The sequence below is a fragment of the Canis lupus genome, chromosome 12 (assembly GCF_011100685.1).
Source record: "Canis lupus familiaris isolate Mischka breed German Shepherd chromosome 12, alternate assembly UU_Cfam_GSD_1.0, whole genome shotgun sequence".
In the NCBI taxonomy this organism is placed as follows: domain Eukaryota; kingdom Metazoa; phylum Chordata; class Mammalia; order Carnivora; family Canidae; genus Canis; species Canis lupus.
Genome location: NC_049233.1, coordinates 31,770,413 through 31,786,585, shown reverse-complemented (window position 1 = coordinate 31,786,585; position 16,173 = coordinate 31,770,413). Strand labels below are relative to the sequence as shown.

The window sequence follows — 16,173 nt, the reverse complement described above, 5'->3', positions numbered from 1 at the left end:
GTTGGTAATTTCTCAACCAGCTGAGTTCTATGATTTCTTCCAGAGCCAATGCCCTAAAACTCATCTATAATACCAACCTGGCCATATATTTAATGCCATTTCTCAGGAAAACCTAAGAAAATGATGCCACTGGTTTTGAACCATGGTCATCCAGTGAAAACCATGTGGCTAACCATATTAAAAGGATGAGTTTGCCTTCTACAGCACAGGAATATTACCTTTTATGCAAAGCTATGTGTGTATGTGTCCCCTACATAAAGTAGGATTGAAACATAAATTGTTTTCTCAGATTCTTTATGTTACATTTGCTTTTACATCGTATTTGTGAATTGAAAGTTCTGATTTGATTCTACAAATACTATTTATTAGATTTTACTATTAGCTTTTATTCTTTGCATCAAAAATGCACAAATTGATCTTTGATTTTCTTGCATGATTTCACTCTCAGCTTTTCCAGTCTAGAAAATGTAAGCTTTCATAGATGCACTCTAAATTTGAACCATGCATTCGGCACACTCAAAACCATTACAGATATCCTTGAATTTTTTACTGCAGAAAATTTCTCTAAATAGTGTTAACGATAGTTGTAGTCATAGCTAAAGTGATACATATATAAAGAACTGTGTGTATCAACTATTTACATTTCTGAAGGCCTTATGAGATTAGGAGTCTTTGTTTTTCATTTTCCCATATTTAGCAAGTGAAAGATAGATGGAATTAGTAATTGCAATGATAAATGCAGAATAATTGAAATGCAAGCAATTTGTAATTAGTTTCTCTTGGATGTACTTTACCTTTCAGACTGCTGAGAAGGATAAAATCTTTGAGGTTAAACTCATTAGTTTCTTTGGGATCTTCTGGAAGGGATTCATTGTGCGTTAAGAGGACATCAGCAAACCAAAGCACAGAATTTTAGAGCTGGATGGGATATTGAGATGAAGTTCTCTCTCTCTCTCTCTCTCTCTCTCTCACACACACACACACACACACACACACAAACACATGCACACACCTATCTGCAAGTCTTGTCTCTAGGGTTATATATTCAGTATATAAAATACTTCTCAGTATTCTTCCAGGAGTTTGTATTATTGTATTGCAAGGCTACACGTCATCACACATCTGGCATATGCCTACACAGAAATCACACAAATGTGTATCATAATATTTATTCAAAACATCTCAGAGAAAGATAATAATAGTTATCAAGGTTATGACAATTCCCTTAGCTAGATTTTCCAAAATAAAACCTAAAAATAGCAGCATTTTATATTCTCTTAAAAAAGGCATTTTGGGATCAAGGGAAAATAAATGTTTGTTTTAAATGTGTGTTGGGAAACTCTCATATTATTGTTAAAGCCAGTTTTGTGTTTCAGTTAAAAAACTGTTTTATTCTGTATGAAATGATCTGTGGTCCCCACTAAGAATGTCCTCCTAGAACTAACAGCATGCTGACCAGCACTAGTGCCAAAGTCGGACACAAAGATTTTTTTTTTTAGGTAACCCACCTTCTGAAGAGAAGTGCCTACAACTGGTACCAGAACTCTCTCCCCTTGATCTCTAAGAATCAAGAATTACAGGCATTGAACCCTCCTCACTCCTTTCCTATCTCATAAATAGATGAAAAAAAGAACAGAGGTAAAGTAAGAGTCCTTCTGAACAATTTTATGTTATGGGTCAGAGGCAATTGCCTCTCCTCTCTGTGGGGGAAAGAAGGAGGAAGGCCTACCATGGTGTTGCCTGGCTGAGTATCTGCTCACACAATAGATCGAGCTCATCTGACTCAGGCCTCTGAGCAACAGAGAATTGGAGGGGTGACAGCAAGGAGGGTACACAAAAGGGCAGGCCTGGACCACCTTCATGCTCAGCATCTGGTATGGAAAGATGTGTCAGTTTAGGGATACTGAAGAGGGCAGAGGACGTTTTACTCTGCCAGTAGTCCATCTACTCACTAGATGAAGGGACTTCTGCATTTAGAGGGTGTAAGTGTTCCACCCATGGTGAGGGTAAGAGGGCTAAAGGGTCATGTTCCAGAAGGATTCTTCCTCCCACCTAGGGAACTGAGCAGCAGGAAGCCCTGCAGGATCCTCCACAGCATGTACTTATGTGTCTCACAAGAGAACCAGCACTCCATCCTCTCATCATAGACAAAGTAAGCCCTAAAGAACAAGATGAGGCCTGAACAGACAGATCTTTCTCATCCCTTACCACTTTCCTCTCACTCACGGTCAAGTCTGGGCTTGGGAAAGAAGAGAAAATAACAGTTTAATTAGGTTGGAAATAAAGTGTTTACCTGAACAAGGGTTTTAAAAACCATATTCACAGGAAAACTGAGCAATATATTCAAAATCCTGTGAGGGGATAGGAAAGGGTCTGAAGACAAATGAAAGATTGAAGGGACAAAATACTGTTTCATATTTAAACACCTTCCTGAGTTAACCCCAATAAAGATGGGTTACATCAAGAGTCAGGTTAGCATTGGTCTGTTTATTTGATTTTTTGAGTGTATATTTGAAGAAAAGGTAGCTGAAACCAGTGGTACAATTAACCAGACCAAGATTAATGCAAGATTAATGCAGACCAAGATTTAGCCACCAGAATAGATGACAGGCAAATTCATCATTCCTTCAAATCCTTCAACAGGCCAAAATAAAGAGAATTTAGGATATTATGTTTCATTTTTCCATTGGAGTTAGAGCCTATGAAGACTGAGAATAAGAGTTCTGTTCTAGGGACGCCTGGGTGGCTCAGTGGTTGACCATCTGCCTTCAGCTCAGGGAGTGATCCCAGAGTTCCGGAATAAGTCCCACATCTCCATGAGAAGCCTGCTTCTCCCTCTGCCTATGTCTCTTTCTCTCTCTCTCTGTGTCTCTCATGAATAAATAAATAAAACCTTTAAAAAAAGGAGTCCCTGCGTCTAATCAACACCTCACTCAGGCCATACTTGCTTTCTTATTTACCTTACAAATTAATAACCTCAAGACAACCAACTATCTTCAGAAAACTAGTATTTCAAACTTCAGGGCCTGAGTAGGTGGATTTAAATAAAATGTATCAAGGTCTTAACTGAACCCAAGGGCTCCCAAAACAAATGAACTGGCCAGTTCCTCCACTACCCTAAGCAGAGAAGATGCTGTCTTCACACAATTAACTATTCACTAATACTAATTAGGATTAATGAGCAGAAACATAACATCAACTCCAAATAACAGCAGCTTAAACAAAAGATAAGTAGTTTATTTTGCTCTTACTTCAGTGGCCTCATTGTTGACTTTCTCTCCACCATCTCTAGAGTGTGACTCTTACCCTCTTCTGGTCCAGGAGGGAGTTCTGAGCTCTAAGAAGCTAGATGGAGAGAGGGGCATAAAAGCCTCACTGCTTCCTTTAAGGCCGCGTCCTGGAGATGGTGCACTTTCTCTCTGTCTCATTGCCCAGAACTCAGTCACAGAGTGGCTCCTTCTTGGCCCCTATGGCCCCAGATGAGAGTGAAAGTTCTATTATTGTAGGAGAGAATATATAGAGCAACTAACAACAATCAGCAACTAGCAGTTGTTAATACATCATTTTATGGCAAGCTGAACTCTACATAGATACAGTCATAGCTAGGAATTTGGGAATACATGTATTATGGGTGGTCCAAATAATATTATAACTCCACGCACTAAGTTTGGTGTACTTTATTCACACAAGAACCTTTCATATCTGCCTATCGGTTTTTACCCTGATTAAACAATTTTGATTACAGGGTATAAAGCTCACAGTTAAAAAGAAGTAACCAATATAAGAAAGAGTAGAAGAGATAATAAAGAAAACATACTGAATTAGGATGAGCTTTGGTAGCTTGAAAGGAAATCTAATTAAGAAAAAGAAACCACTCAAACTGCACAAAGATCTCGAAGTATATATTGGTTAACTGAATTTAAATTAAAACAAAAACAAGAAATATTTAATATAAGGCACATGCCATTCACTCATCATTTTATCCTACAAGTACTACTGAAATAATAACTAAAGTTCACTATGAGCTTTCAAAAGGTTATGATCCTTTAAGGAAGGCAGGGTTAAATGTAATCCAGTTTTGGCATGGATAAGCTGAGCTAATTTTTATGCTTACAGGCAATAATCATCAGGCATTTGGAAAACTCAGCTATCCAGACAACCCATTCTGTAGATAAGCTAGATAGTTGAGAGTTTAATTTCATATTCCTAAGTGTGTTCATCAATAAACAACTTCCATATCCTTGTATATACAGATTTTTTAAATGTATGAGACTATAAATTGATTGCATTTCACTTAAGAGGACTATAAATTTTACTGAATATTAGTAACTAGGATTCATAGCCATTTTATTATTTTTTAAGATTCTGTTTTTTGAGAAAGAGAGAGAGAGACCACAAGCAGGGGAAGGGGCAATGGGAGAGGGAAGAGCAGATTCCCCACTGAACAGGGAGCCAGATAAGGGACTTTATCCCAGGACCCTGAGATCATGACCTGAGCTGAAGGCAGATGCTTACCCGGCACTGCCTCAGGTAAGCATCTCACCTGAGTCACTCAGGTGTCCCACATTCTGATACATTTTGTGACTTGCATCAAGTTACTCAGTCTCTCTGAGCTTTGGTGTCCTAACTGCACCTTTGTAAAATGGGCTATCTTTTTCACAGATTCACGATGAAAACGTTTGTATAGTGTTAACACTGTTTGCTTTACGGTAAGCACAAAGTATCTTAGTCCCTTTCTGCTTTCTCCTGCATTATTATTATTTGTGTAATGGAATATTAGGATGGGCCACTTTCTGTTTCTATTTCATCCATGGCATCTATAGAATAGATAGCAGACACTGAAATGAGTGAGATAAATATCCCCAAGACAGATTTTATAAAGAAACGGTTGAAAACCAATATCCTAACTTTTGGACAGATCAAGGATATCAAAGATGCTTGATATCAAGGATATCTGCTTAGGATGTGAAGCAGAGGGGATTGTGAAGACCTTTATCTGGAAAGTGTCATAGTAGTCCCCATTCTAAAGAAAAGTATTGCTAGAGTGAGAGTCTCTTCTCCTTCTCCTCAAAACTAATGATGGGGGTGCAGAGTGTAACAGGATACATTAGAGAGCTTGAAATAAATTATCTGTGTTTGGGAGGGCAGTGGCTGATTCACTTCTGAAGAAGCAAGAGTGGCCAAAGGCTGTAGGATATTATGATGATGGGAATAATAGTTAAAAAAATTAACATGCATTAATATAGCCTTTACAACATTCCAGACACTGTTCTAAGCACTTAATATATATTATCTTATTTAATTCTCACAACTTCATAAAGTGCACGAGGAATCCAAAAGTTACACAGATAGAAAATGATATTACTTGGGTTTAAAATGAGAAAATTTGTCTCCAAGAGCCCATGGGTTTCAAAATTATATGGGGTTAATTATCACTTACAATGGGGTTCAATCAAAATAAAGTAACTTGCTAATAAGAAAACCGAGGGGGGCTAATTTTCATATGATCTCTTTGAAAATGAAATACTATGTATTTGTATATTTCTATGGCTGTGGTATACTGAGAAGTACATGGAATATTTTAGTCAGAGAACTGGTAATTAGTGGAATTGGGCTGCAAACCCAGGACAACTGAAATATAAAGTTCACTGTACTCAGATTCATAATGTGCAAATAGAGGATAACAGGATTTATTTAATATTGAGTTTTTCCTTTGAAAAAGCAAAGACTAGCAAAGTGGTTCTCAAAGTATGGCCCAGGAATTCCATGGGACACCCAGAACATTTTCAGGGGTCCATGAGGTAAAAATCATACGTAGGTAAAAGATCCATTTGAAGCACAAAACAGAGGAATGGTTTTTGGTATAAGTGATGTGCAATGTTGAACTTTAGGGTATTACTAAAAACTCCCTATAATTATTGAAACGGATATTAGAGACTTTTTTCTAACTACTTGCGTGAGGACTGATTTTCTTCTTATATATAGTCAAAACAGCATATCTATACACACACAGTCTAATATATATAGACTATGACATATATATGACTACACATAGGTTATATGCTACATACATAGTGATATCATCATAGTCATACAGCATATACACAGTCAAAATTGTATACATACTGAATGCAGACATATGGAAATCCAACTATCTTCTATATCCCTAGACATTAAAGATATTTGCAAAACAAACAATGCCACTCTTCTCACTACTTTTTGCTTTGTTTTGGAAAATACAGTTACTTTTCATAAAAGATTTTATTGCTTTTAAAATGTCACAAATGTAGTATCTTTGTTTCTAAATGGATTAATGCATTTTTAATTCTCCTCAGTTTTATTTCAATTAATGGATATAACCAACATAAACAAAAAGTTGAGGGGATCCTTAGTAATTTTTAAGGATGAAAAGTAGTTCTGAGTCCAAAAAGTTTGGGAAAAATCGGCCCATATTAGCTTCTCAATAAAGACCAGTACTTCCACCCTTCATTTTGTTAATAACAGGTACAAGGTTTTGTTTTGTCTTTTTAATCTTTAAAAAAAATTATTTTTAATTGCAACTTAAAAGTATGTCATTCTACATGTAAGGGCTCTAAATGACTATGTTACTTAACTGTATAAACTCTGTGGAATTGTTACTAATCCAGTACACTCTTAATATTTGGTAATACAATGAAGTCTCTGAGTTACAATGTTATTTTCTATTGTGTTTTGCACAGTAGAGTTTGTAATAATCTAGCATACTCTTAGAAATTGTTTTGTTTGATTATAGCACCTACTGGGAAATAAAAAAGGTATCTGATCCTGATGCCTGGGTGGCTCAGTGGTTGAAAGTCTGCTTTCAGCTCAGGGTTTGATCCTGGAGTGCCTGGATCAAGTCCCACATCAGGCTCCCTGCATGGAGCCTGCTTCTCCCTCTGCCTGTGTCTCTTCCTGTCTCTCTTTGTGTCTCTCATGAATAAAGAAATAAATAAAATCTTTAAAAAAAAAAAAACAAGTATCTGATCATCTCAAGTGGAAGAGCAATCTATATAATATCCAAGGAAAAAAGGGGTATTCTTTTAGTGTGATACTGTTAAGAAATCACTAATAATATCAAGTTATTTAACTAATAATTACAAATGCTGTTAATTTTGTTTTGTTTTCCCTAAAATATTGAAATTAATTAATTGTATGGATCATGAAGTTCCTATTGTGGCAGATTTTCATATCAACAATGGGCATAAAACTTTGAAGACAGTATAAATTAAAGCTCAACTTGCTATTTGTATTTAAAATTAAAGTTCCTGTTCTCTTTAAAAAAGTTTAATCCACAATCCTCTTGGCTATAGATATTCAAAAATATTAAAAGTTTATATCTAATAAGAGGAAGGCATAAAACAGTAAAACAGAGAACTCAAACTTTCATTAAGGTTATATTTAATAATACAGTGGACAGCCAAAGACCTGAGGCACAGGGGGGGATGCTCTTTTAGGTCAAAATAAGTTTGGAAGCAGTTTCCTTTTTGACCAGAGCTGTCTTGCCTGGGTCTAGCTCCTTAGGCAGAGACAAGGAGAGATGAGAAGCTCCATGCAGGAGCAGGGTCCAGAAAGAGCTGGATATTCTCCATGAATGTTCCTGCCCCAAGGAGAGGTGAGGACGGCAAGCTGAGAAGCTGAGAAAGACCTTGAGCTCTGCAGCAATGGCGGGAGGGGTGGGGTGCAGAAGAGGGCAGAAACTGGGTCAAGTTCAAATCAGAAGGGCAAAGCAACAAAAACACAGAGAGGAGTGTGGCTGAGCTTCAGAGTTGAAGAGAAAGAAGCTTAATATGCAGTGGATAAGATCTGGCAGTTCAGTCTCTAAATCTGAAAAAGCTGGCACCAGCAGGTCATTTTTTTTTCTCCACAGCCAAACCCTTTGTAGGGATGAGGATAGCCTCATCCAGGCTGATCACCTCTCTGCACCACCCAGCAGAGCTCGAAAAGCTGAGCCCTTGAACCTGCAAAGATGTAAACTAAATAGAGAAAAACTATTTCCAGAAAACTGGCAGCCACAGCCTGAGATCTGCAAAGATTGCACAAAAAAAGGAAATAATCAGTGCTATAGTGGGACAGTAGACAGACTGTGCACACAGAACCTTTGATTAAGCAAAGACAGAAAACCTTTAGAATATGTCTTGATAGGAGGAAGTAGCCATCCTTGTATAGATCACTACAAAACAAACACAGCCAGAAATGAGCAGGTGGTGCAGAATTAAGAACTAGGATGATTAATAAAAGGTCTGCAGAACACACGGTTGAAGAAAATTCTCTTTGCACACATGTAGCTAAGGATTTCAGTACTTCCGCAGTTCTGAGAGACTGGAAGGAAACATCATGTGCTATCCATCTGATTCTTATTCATGTTTCAGTGAACTGTCTAATAAATCATAAATATTGTATTCCATGTGTGATTTCAGCCATTCTCACATCATTTAGGCTGTATTCTGCAAGTCCACGTTAGAAGAACCTCTTCAGTTAGTGTTAAATGAAGATATTTGGAACAGATAGATCCCAAGCTGACAAATGCTGAGAATATTCCCAGGCTGAGCAGATAAGGAGTGCTGCACTCCTTATAGAGCTATGTTTAACAAAGCAAGTCCTTTATAATTACATTTTTTGCCCAAAATATTAACAGGGATATTTAAGACTTTAGTTGTTTTCCCCATTGCCCATGTGTCTTTTCTCCATCTAATAACATTTCAGATTTCCTATTTTCTCCAATAATGAATTTTTTTTTATTTTTTTTTAATATTTATTTATTTATGTATGATAGTCACAGAGAGAGAGAGAGAGAGAGGCAGAGACACAGGCAGAGGGAGAAGCAGTCTCCATGCACCGGGAGCCTGATATGGGATTCGATCCCGGGTCTCCAGGATCACGCCCTGGGCCAAAGGCAGGCGCTAAACCGCTGCGCCACCCAGGGATCCCGAATTTTTGTTTTTTACTTAGAAGGATAAGAATCACTACAGAATGGAAAACACTATAAAATGTTTTGCCAAAAGATGAATGAAAATGTTCATTTACTTCAAACATATGATTATTAAATATCAATCTTTAAAATCTTTTGAAAACAATATAGATTATGAAATCTCCACTCAATTATAACATAAGTTAATTGCTTTATTCCCAGATGAAATTTTTCTTCATATTTACTCTGGGCAATTTCTGTCAGATACTATTGTACAATGATATATCATAATTGGTTCTGCTTTGGCTTGTCATGATTGCATAAAAGATTAAAAGTTTACCCATGGGTAAAAATAAATTATATATACTAATGAATAAGAGTTCCATCAGAAAAAAATATCTGGGCTATAGAATGTATACAATGCAAACTATATATTATTTCAGGAATTAATTTAAATATCAAACTTGGCCGGTCCAATCTGCATTAAGGAGATTTCTGCTGCTGAGCAATACACGTAGCTCATCATTTAGTATTCTAGTCACAAAGGTGACATGGTTTCCATTCCTGGCATTTTAGTCCATTGAGCCTAAAGAACTAACTCATTATTCCATACTCAGAGCCAACATTTTCTACTTGAGACACAATTCTAACAAAATTAATGTGAGATGAGGATGGCATTAATTCATTTCTAGCTAAATTAGTTCTCCAGACTTTGACAGGCTGCATTGTTACAGTGTACAGCATTGAAAGCTACATGGTTTTATACAATGAAAAATATATGCTTAAAACTGAAAAAACACAGTAGATCTTGCTTATGTAGATCCCCCCCCCCCCGCCCTTCCCGGGGACACTATTAAAAAAGGTACCACTGAGTGTGGTATAAATCCAAAAGGTGGATCTCTTTTTATAACCAAATGTTTAATGAAGCCAAAATGCATTTATTTACCTCTGGAAGAAATCTATGGCCTTTATTAACTTTTTGACAATAATTGAGGTGTTTATCTATAGTCTAAAGACACACAAGTTATTAGGTACATACTAATTCAGTTTTCTACTACTTATACAGATAATTTGAGTATTTTAATCAGAGATCTATTACCACATTTCTTTTATTTCCCTATATTAGTTTCACTTAATATATTCAATGTGACTAATTTAGCTACTTAAAGACTCCTGAACCTCTTTACAAAAATGCTTTTATCTGTGGAGCTCTTACTAATTAAAAATAAAAGACAAAGTACAAATATAATTTTTTAATACAGAGTTCAATGCTATTACAAAATAAATAGATAAATCTGGACACTCATGATTAGAACATATTTGTAAGTAAGTACCTGGCATTTGATACATGACTTCTAAGCTCTTGGTTTTAAAATAGAAGAAATGTAAACTGTCAATTTATTAAGGAAGTGACAAAGTTACCACTGGATTAAAGTGGAAAGACTTAAAAATCTACTACAATAGATTGTAATAGTCAATGTTGAGATTAATAATTCATAGAAATTTTGAACATGTGCTTGTATCTTGCTCATATAAGAAAAGAAAGCTTGGTTCATTGCTCAATGTAAATTAATAGCTAATGTGTTTATGAATCAGTTGACCATACCAAAAGAGAAAATAAACTATCTCCATGAAAATTGTATGTTTAAGGCAACTTCTATTTACCATGCTGAAACTCTTCAAAAGTCATTTTACCTACCTAAAATCATCAGGGGAATAAAGCCAGGATATACTTAAGAACCATTCCAAAACATTATGATAAACTTTCTGTCATTAACGACAAATATTTTTATGCAAGATATTTTAAAAATGCCACAGTTCATGTAGCACAATTGCTTCAGAAATATAATGATCATCAAAGATTATATTTGGTGTTTGGAAAATCATTTCACAAAGTATTTGTTGAAGTTTAGAGATTAAATAGGGACTTCTGAGTTAAGACGGCTAAAATATCTTTATGGAAATTTTCTCCACTGATCCTTAATAAAATGAACAACAAATGGTTGTATAAAAAATTACCCAGGGTATTGAGACAAGCAAAATAGGCTAACATAATACGATAATCTTCCAAAACTAATAAGCAAGACAGGGAGAAAGGAATGACGTGGAGGAAGACTTGGAAAAAGAAGAAGAGAAGTAAGAGGGAGAAGAGGAGGGGGAGAGACAAATGGACAGACAAACCATTGACCAGACACATGCTCCCTGGTGTGGTGTTGCTGACAGCAGTACAACTGGCATCTAATTCTGCTTCCACAGTCCACATTGCAGAATCACAAATCTTGACAGTCCTCACTAATAGTGCTTAAAAGTAACCCAAGCACGTATCCATATTAGTAAAACAGAGCATAAGTGAAGACTCTGGAGATAGGAAATAAATTGGAGGGTGGGCTCAAAGTCCAAGGGTTGGAAATCATATATACCCCTTATCCCCAAAGTTAGAGGGAATGAATCCAGAATTGAGCATTTGATAAAATTTCAGATGGAGAAAAAAAAATCTAACAATGACTACGTACCACCCCAGTTTAGCCTTCCCCATATGTTCATCTGCCGTTACCTCCTGCTATAGATAGTATGGATAAAAAAGCAAATGCACAGCCTTCAGTCTACAGCTTTGAAAGAAAAACTAACTGTGGTCTCAGAGACAATGGGAAGAGTAAACATGTCAACTATATTCTAGCGAAGTTTTTTGCGCCCCCCTCCAGGTTTCATGTATGTGCTGTCATGTTTTTTCATCTCAAACATCTATTTATTTATTTTAGAGAGAGAGAAGGAGAGAAAGAGAGCATGGGGTGTGAAGGAGCAGAGGGAGAGGGAGTCTTTCAAGTAGACTCCACATTGGGCACAGAATTCAATCTCAGGACCCTGAGATCACAACCTGAGTTGAAACCAAGAGGTGGATGCTCAACCAACTGCACCACCCAGGCAGGCCCAATGCTGCCATGTTTTACATCTCTTAATTTGTAATTTTCTTATATCTAATTATGACTTTTTTTCCCACTTAAATAAGTCTTTTTAACATTTCTTGTAAGTCTGGGTAAGTGGGGATAAACTCCTTTAACTTTTGTTTGTCTGGGAAATTATTTAGCTCTTCTTCAAATCTGAATGATAACCTTGTCAGGTATTCTTGGTTGTCCTAGAGGGTATTATGCTAAATGAAATAAGCCAGATTGAGAAAGACAAATACTATATGATTTCACTCATATGAGGACCTAAAAAAAAAACAAATGGAAAAGAGACTATCAGAAAGCAGGATCAGACATAAACAGAGAACAAACTGATGGCTGCCAGAGGGGAAGGGATGGACAAAATAGGTGAAGGAGAGTAGGGGATACAAACTTCCAGTTATGGAATGAATAACTCACAGAAATAAAAGGTACAACATAGGGAATATAATCAATTATGCTGAAATTGTGTTGTATGGGGACAGGGCACAGATGGGAGATACACTAGTGGTAAGCACAGCATAATGTATAGAGTTGTCAAATCACTATGTTGTACATCTGAAACAAATGTAACATTTCATGTCAACTATACTCAGAAAGAGAGAGAGAAAGAGAAAGAAAAAAAAGAAAGAAAGACACAAAGAAACAAAGAAAGAGGGAAGGAGGAAGGAAGGAGAGAAGAGAGAGGAACAAACTGAAGATCAAAATTCCACCATTATATAACAATACATAATTAAGAAACAGCAGAAACAAAGTTGATTTGATGAAAAATCAAATAAGGACATTGAAGAAACATTGAGGCTTACATAGTGAATGCTGATTTTTTTTAGTGTAAGAGATTAAAATGATTAGAACAAAACAAATATAGAAGCAAGACAAAGGGAATCAAGCATAAATTTGTGTCTGTGAAGTACAGAGCCCAACAAATGCAAGAGAAGATGCATTTTAAATCTATAATTCCTTCAAATTAAAAACAAAACAAAACCTGAACCTAAACATTGAAGAATATACTGTATTTCAAATAAATGTAGTACAAAACAGTCCATACCAGGACGTGACCTAGTCAACCTACTCACTCCCCAGATTCCCTATCCTCCTCAAAAATATTACTTCACAGGATGGAAAACATTAGGCTAGCAGCAGATGTTTCCAACATTCAGCTCTTTATAATTAATAAACCAATGCCTCCAATGGTCTAGGAGAACAGTAGTGTAATCCAAGAGCTCCATAACCACTTAAGATGTTACTCATGTGTAAAGGCACCTGGCAGGTATTCTCAAACAGGGGCAAATTAAGATACTGCAATACCCAGAAGCCGTTTTCACGAAGACAAAAAAACAAACAAACAAAACAAAACAAAACAAAAAAACAAAAAAAAGTAAATGATCAATTCATCCAATTAAGAGATAAATGAAAATAAACACTGAAGAGTTGAGAATCTATGGGAGAAGGAACTGTTGGGGCACACTGAAATGAGTTACAGACAGAACTGTTAATGAAATTTCAGGGTATCTGAGGTTACAGAACAGAATATGGACATTATCATATTCTTACATATCATGTAGTAATAATATACTTTACCAAAATGAAAAGATGTGAAAGTGCTAATGTATTCTTTCAAACAGGGAATCAATGGAGTTAAAACTGAAATGGGTAGTTTTGAAAATGACTCTAATCTTAAAAAGAAGTTTATAATTTCTTCTCAATCCTAACCTGTCCTCTTCTCCGTTGCCTTTTGATATTCTTTCCTCCCCTCTTTTACACTCCCCTTACCCTTTAACCTTAGATGCAAACTTTTTAGAAGTACTATATTGACTGAAGAATCATTTACTTGACAGAAATTTTCTTCATTTTCATGTCACTTTTCTTCTACGAAATTCAAATAAAACCCTAGTTGATTTTTAATTTAGAAACACATCTATACTATGATGTCCATATTATAAATTATCTCCATGCATTTATCCATCCATCTACCCACCCATGCATTCATATCTCTGGGTGTGTTTCTGCACAGACAGAAGGGAACTGGTGCATCGAGACATGTATGGGATGGTGTTCAGCTAATCTTTTGTTGTTGTTTTAAAGATTTTACTTATTCATGAGAGATGCAGAGAGAGAGAGAGGCAGAGACATAGGCAGAGGGAGAAGCAGGCTCCATGCAGGGAGCCCGATGAGGGACTGGATCCTTGACCCAGATCATGCCCTGAGCCTAAGAAAGATGCTCAACCACTGAGCTGCTCAGGTGTCCCTCATTCAGTCTTTTTAATTTAGATGTCAGTCTCTGCATTCTGGTCATTCTTTAGACTTTTCTACAAAATCTCCAGATACAGATTTAAAAATGACGTTAATAAAAATATATCAAAGTATTCCCCCTGGGAAAGATTTAATTTAAGGACATTGATATTTTCCAATAGCCTTTTTTCATGATTCAAGAATCACGATTCAAGATCAAAGCAGGTATTAATTTGTTTCAAAACCTTTCTGATAAACAACTCAAACGTTTCACTGATCACAAGTCTGAATGAGCATTAACACTTTTTAAAAAAGTAATCAACCTGGGAGAGCATCTGTCTTTCTCTAGCAAAGTGCAAGTGTGGCCTTTTTCTTCACTAGGAAGGTACAACAAAAAGTGGGTTAGTCTTTAAACTGTCAGTGTTCAAAGTCAATGGACAATTCATAGAATGCTAATCCTATCTGAGGAGAAAGTTTTTATGTTAGTTCACTTGAAATGGTTACGTTTTATTAAATGTTGACAGGATTGATCATTGAGAGAATAATAACTTTCAAGTTGAAACCAATTTGGTAAAACAAACAAAAACATGGCTTTCATGCTTTTGTTCCTTATTCAGAATTTTTCCTTTACCTATTGATTTTGAAGTTGAGATTTAGTAAGACACATTAAAACCCTAAATAGATTTTAGTAAAACTATATAAATCTTGGTAGAAAAAAATCTCATGAACCTGAGAAAGAAAAGACCCTTTAAAAATATAAGTATTTGGAAAAATATATATAGAAGTATTTGGCAGCTAGTATCTTAGATCAATGCAAAAGAATAGCCACTATATTGTTCATGTAAATAATACTGTTTATAAAAAATAATATCTTACTCCCAAGACTCAACATATTCACTGGGTAAAGCTAATTTTAAATGAAAACATTTAAAACTTAAGTTTCCACCTGTCTTCTTAGTATTTCTTAGGAGTGAAGATCAGCATTTTCCCCTCTGTTTTTTAGAAGAAAGTTTTTATTGTTGTTATTAATAATAGCAATAAATAAAATGTCTTTTATTTATATAGTATTTACCAAAGTGCAAGGTAAAGTGAAGAGAGTATTGATTATCTAGCATAGAAGATTTATACTTTTGCTCTCACCTCTGTTAAAAAAGAGAGACTATAGGCCTTAAACCCAGTCACTTTGTGCTAAATCCCATTATTAACAAACCAATAATAATACCTTACCTAAATGCAGTTTTAACCCCTCCCAGTAATGTAATCTTAAACCATTAAGTCTGGAATTTCCTGGTCAGCACTGGTGGGGTAAGCCATCCAACAGACACTGATCTCTGCTGTGACTCCCTCACAGGCACTCTCCCACCCGCCCTAAAGAAAGATGAGGTCATCTGCTCTTTCCTGGTCCCCGCACCCCCTTGCCAGTTAAATCTCCCTTCTTGTACAGCTTTCTGTAGAGCACCTTTTTATCTGCCGGATGGAATGCTGCCTCGTTCATGAATCACTGAATAAAGCCACTATGACCTTTCAATTTATTCAGTTGAATTTCGTTTTTTAACACCTCCCTTTATTGCTCTTTTTAATGTTGTTTTTAATGTTTATCACTCCATAATTCTTTGTTTTAAGTGTTCTAGTCCTCCCAATTTATAAACTTTTTTTCATTTTTATTCAGTGACATGTTACTTAATTTTACAATATGGTAATAAATTTTAACTTTTCCTCATTTAAATCTCTCACATGGTTAAATACTATTTTATGTTGATATCTTTTTTGGACTTAATTTCTCAGATATATAATTCAAGTTCCCAAATTTTTACATCATTTTTTTTCTTCTTTTGCAAATGTAACTCTCTACTAATTCCCTTTTTTTTTTTTTTTTTTTTTTTTACTAATTCCTTTTAGGATGGCTTTTATTTAATTACATCTTTTGATTTCATATGCTTTAACTGTGGCCAGTAGGGAGCAGGAGTGTAAGGCTATGAATAGAGCCAATTCCAAACCACCAACAGGAGACTGGAACTCTCTCGATAGAAGGTAGCATCTATCCAAAGTTAGTTCATCAGAAAGTCTTAC

At 35.8% G+C, this 16,173-nt stretch overlaps 1 protein-coding gene across 4 annotated transcripts in view; it reads right to left on the bottom strand.

Annotated features, from left to right (window-relative positions):
* ADGRB3 (adhesion G protein-coupled receptor B3) overlaps positions 1 to 16,173 on the bottom strand; it is a 711,230-nt gene that overhangs the window by 489,418 nt on the left and 205,639 nt on the right. The gene's annotated exons all lie outside the window — the stretch shown is intronic.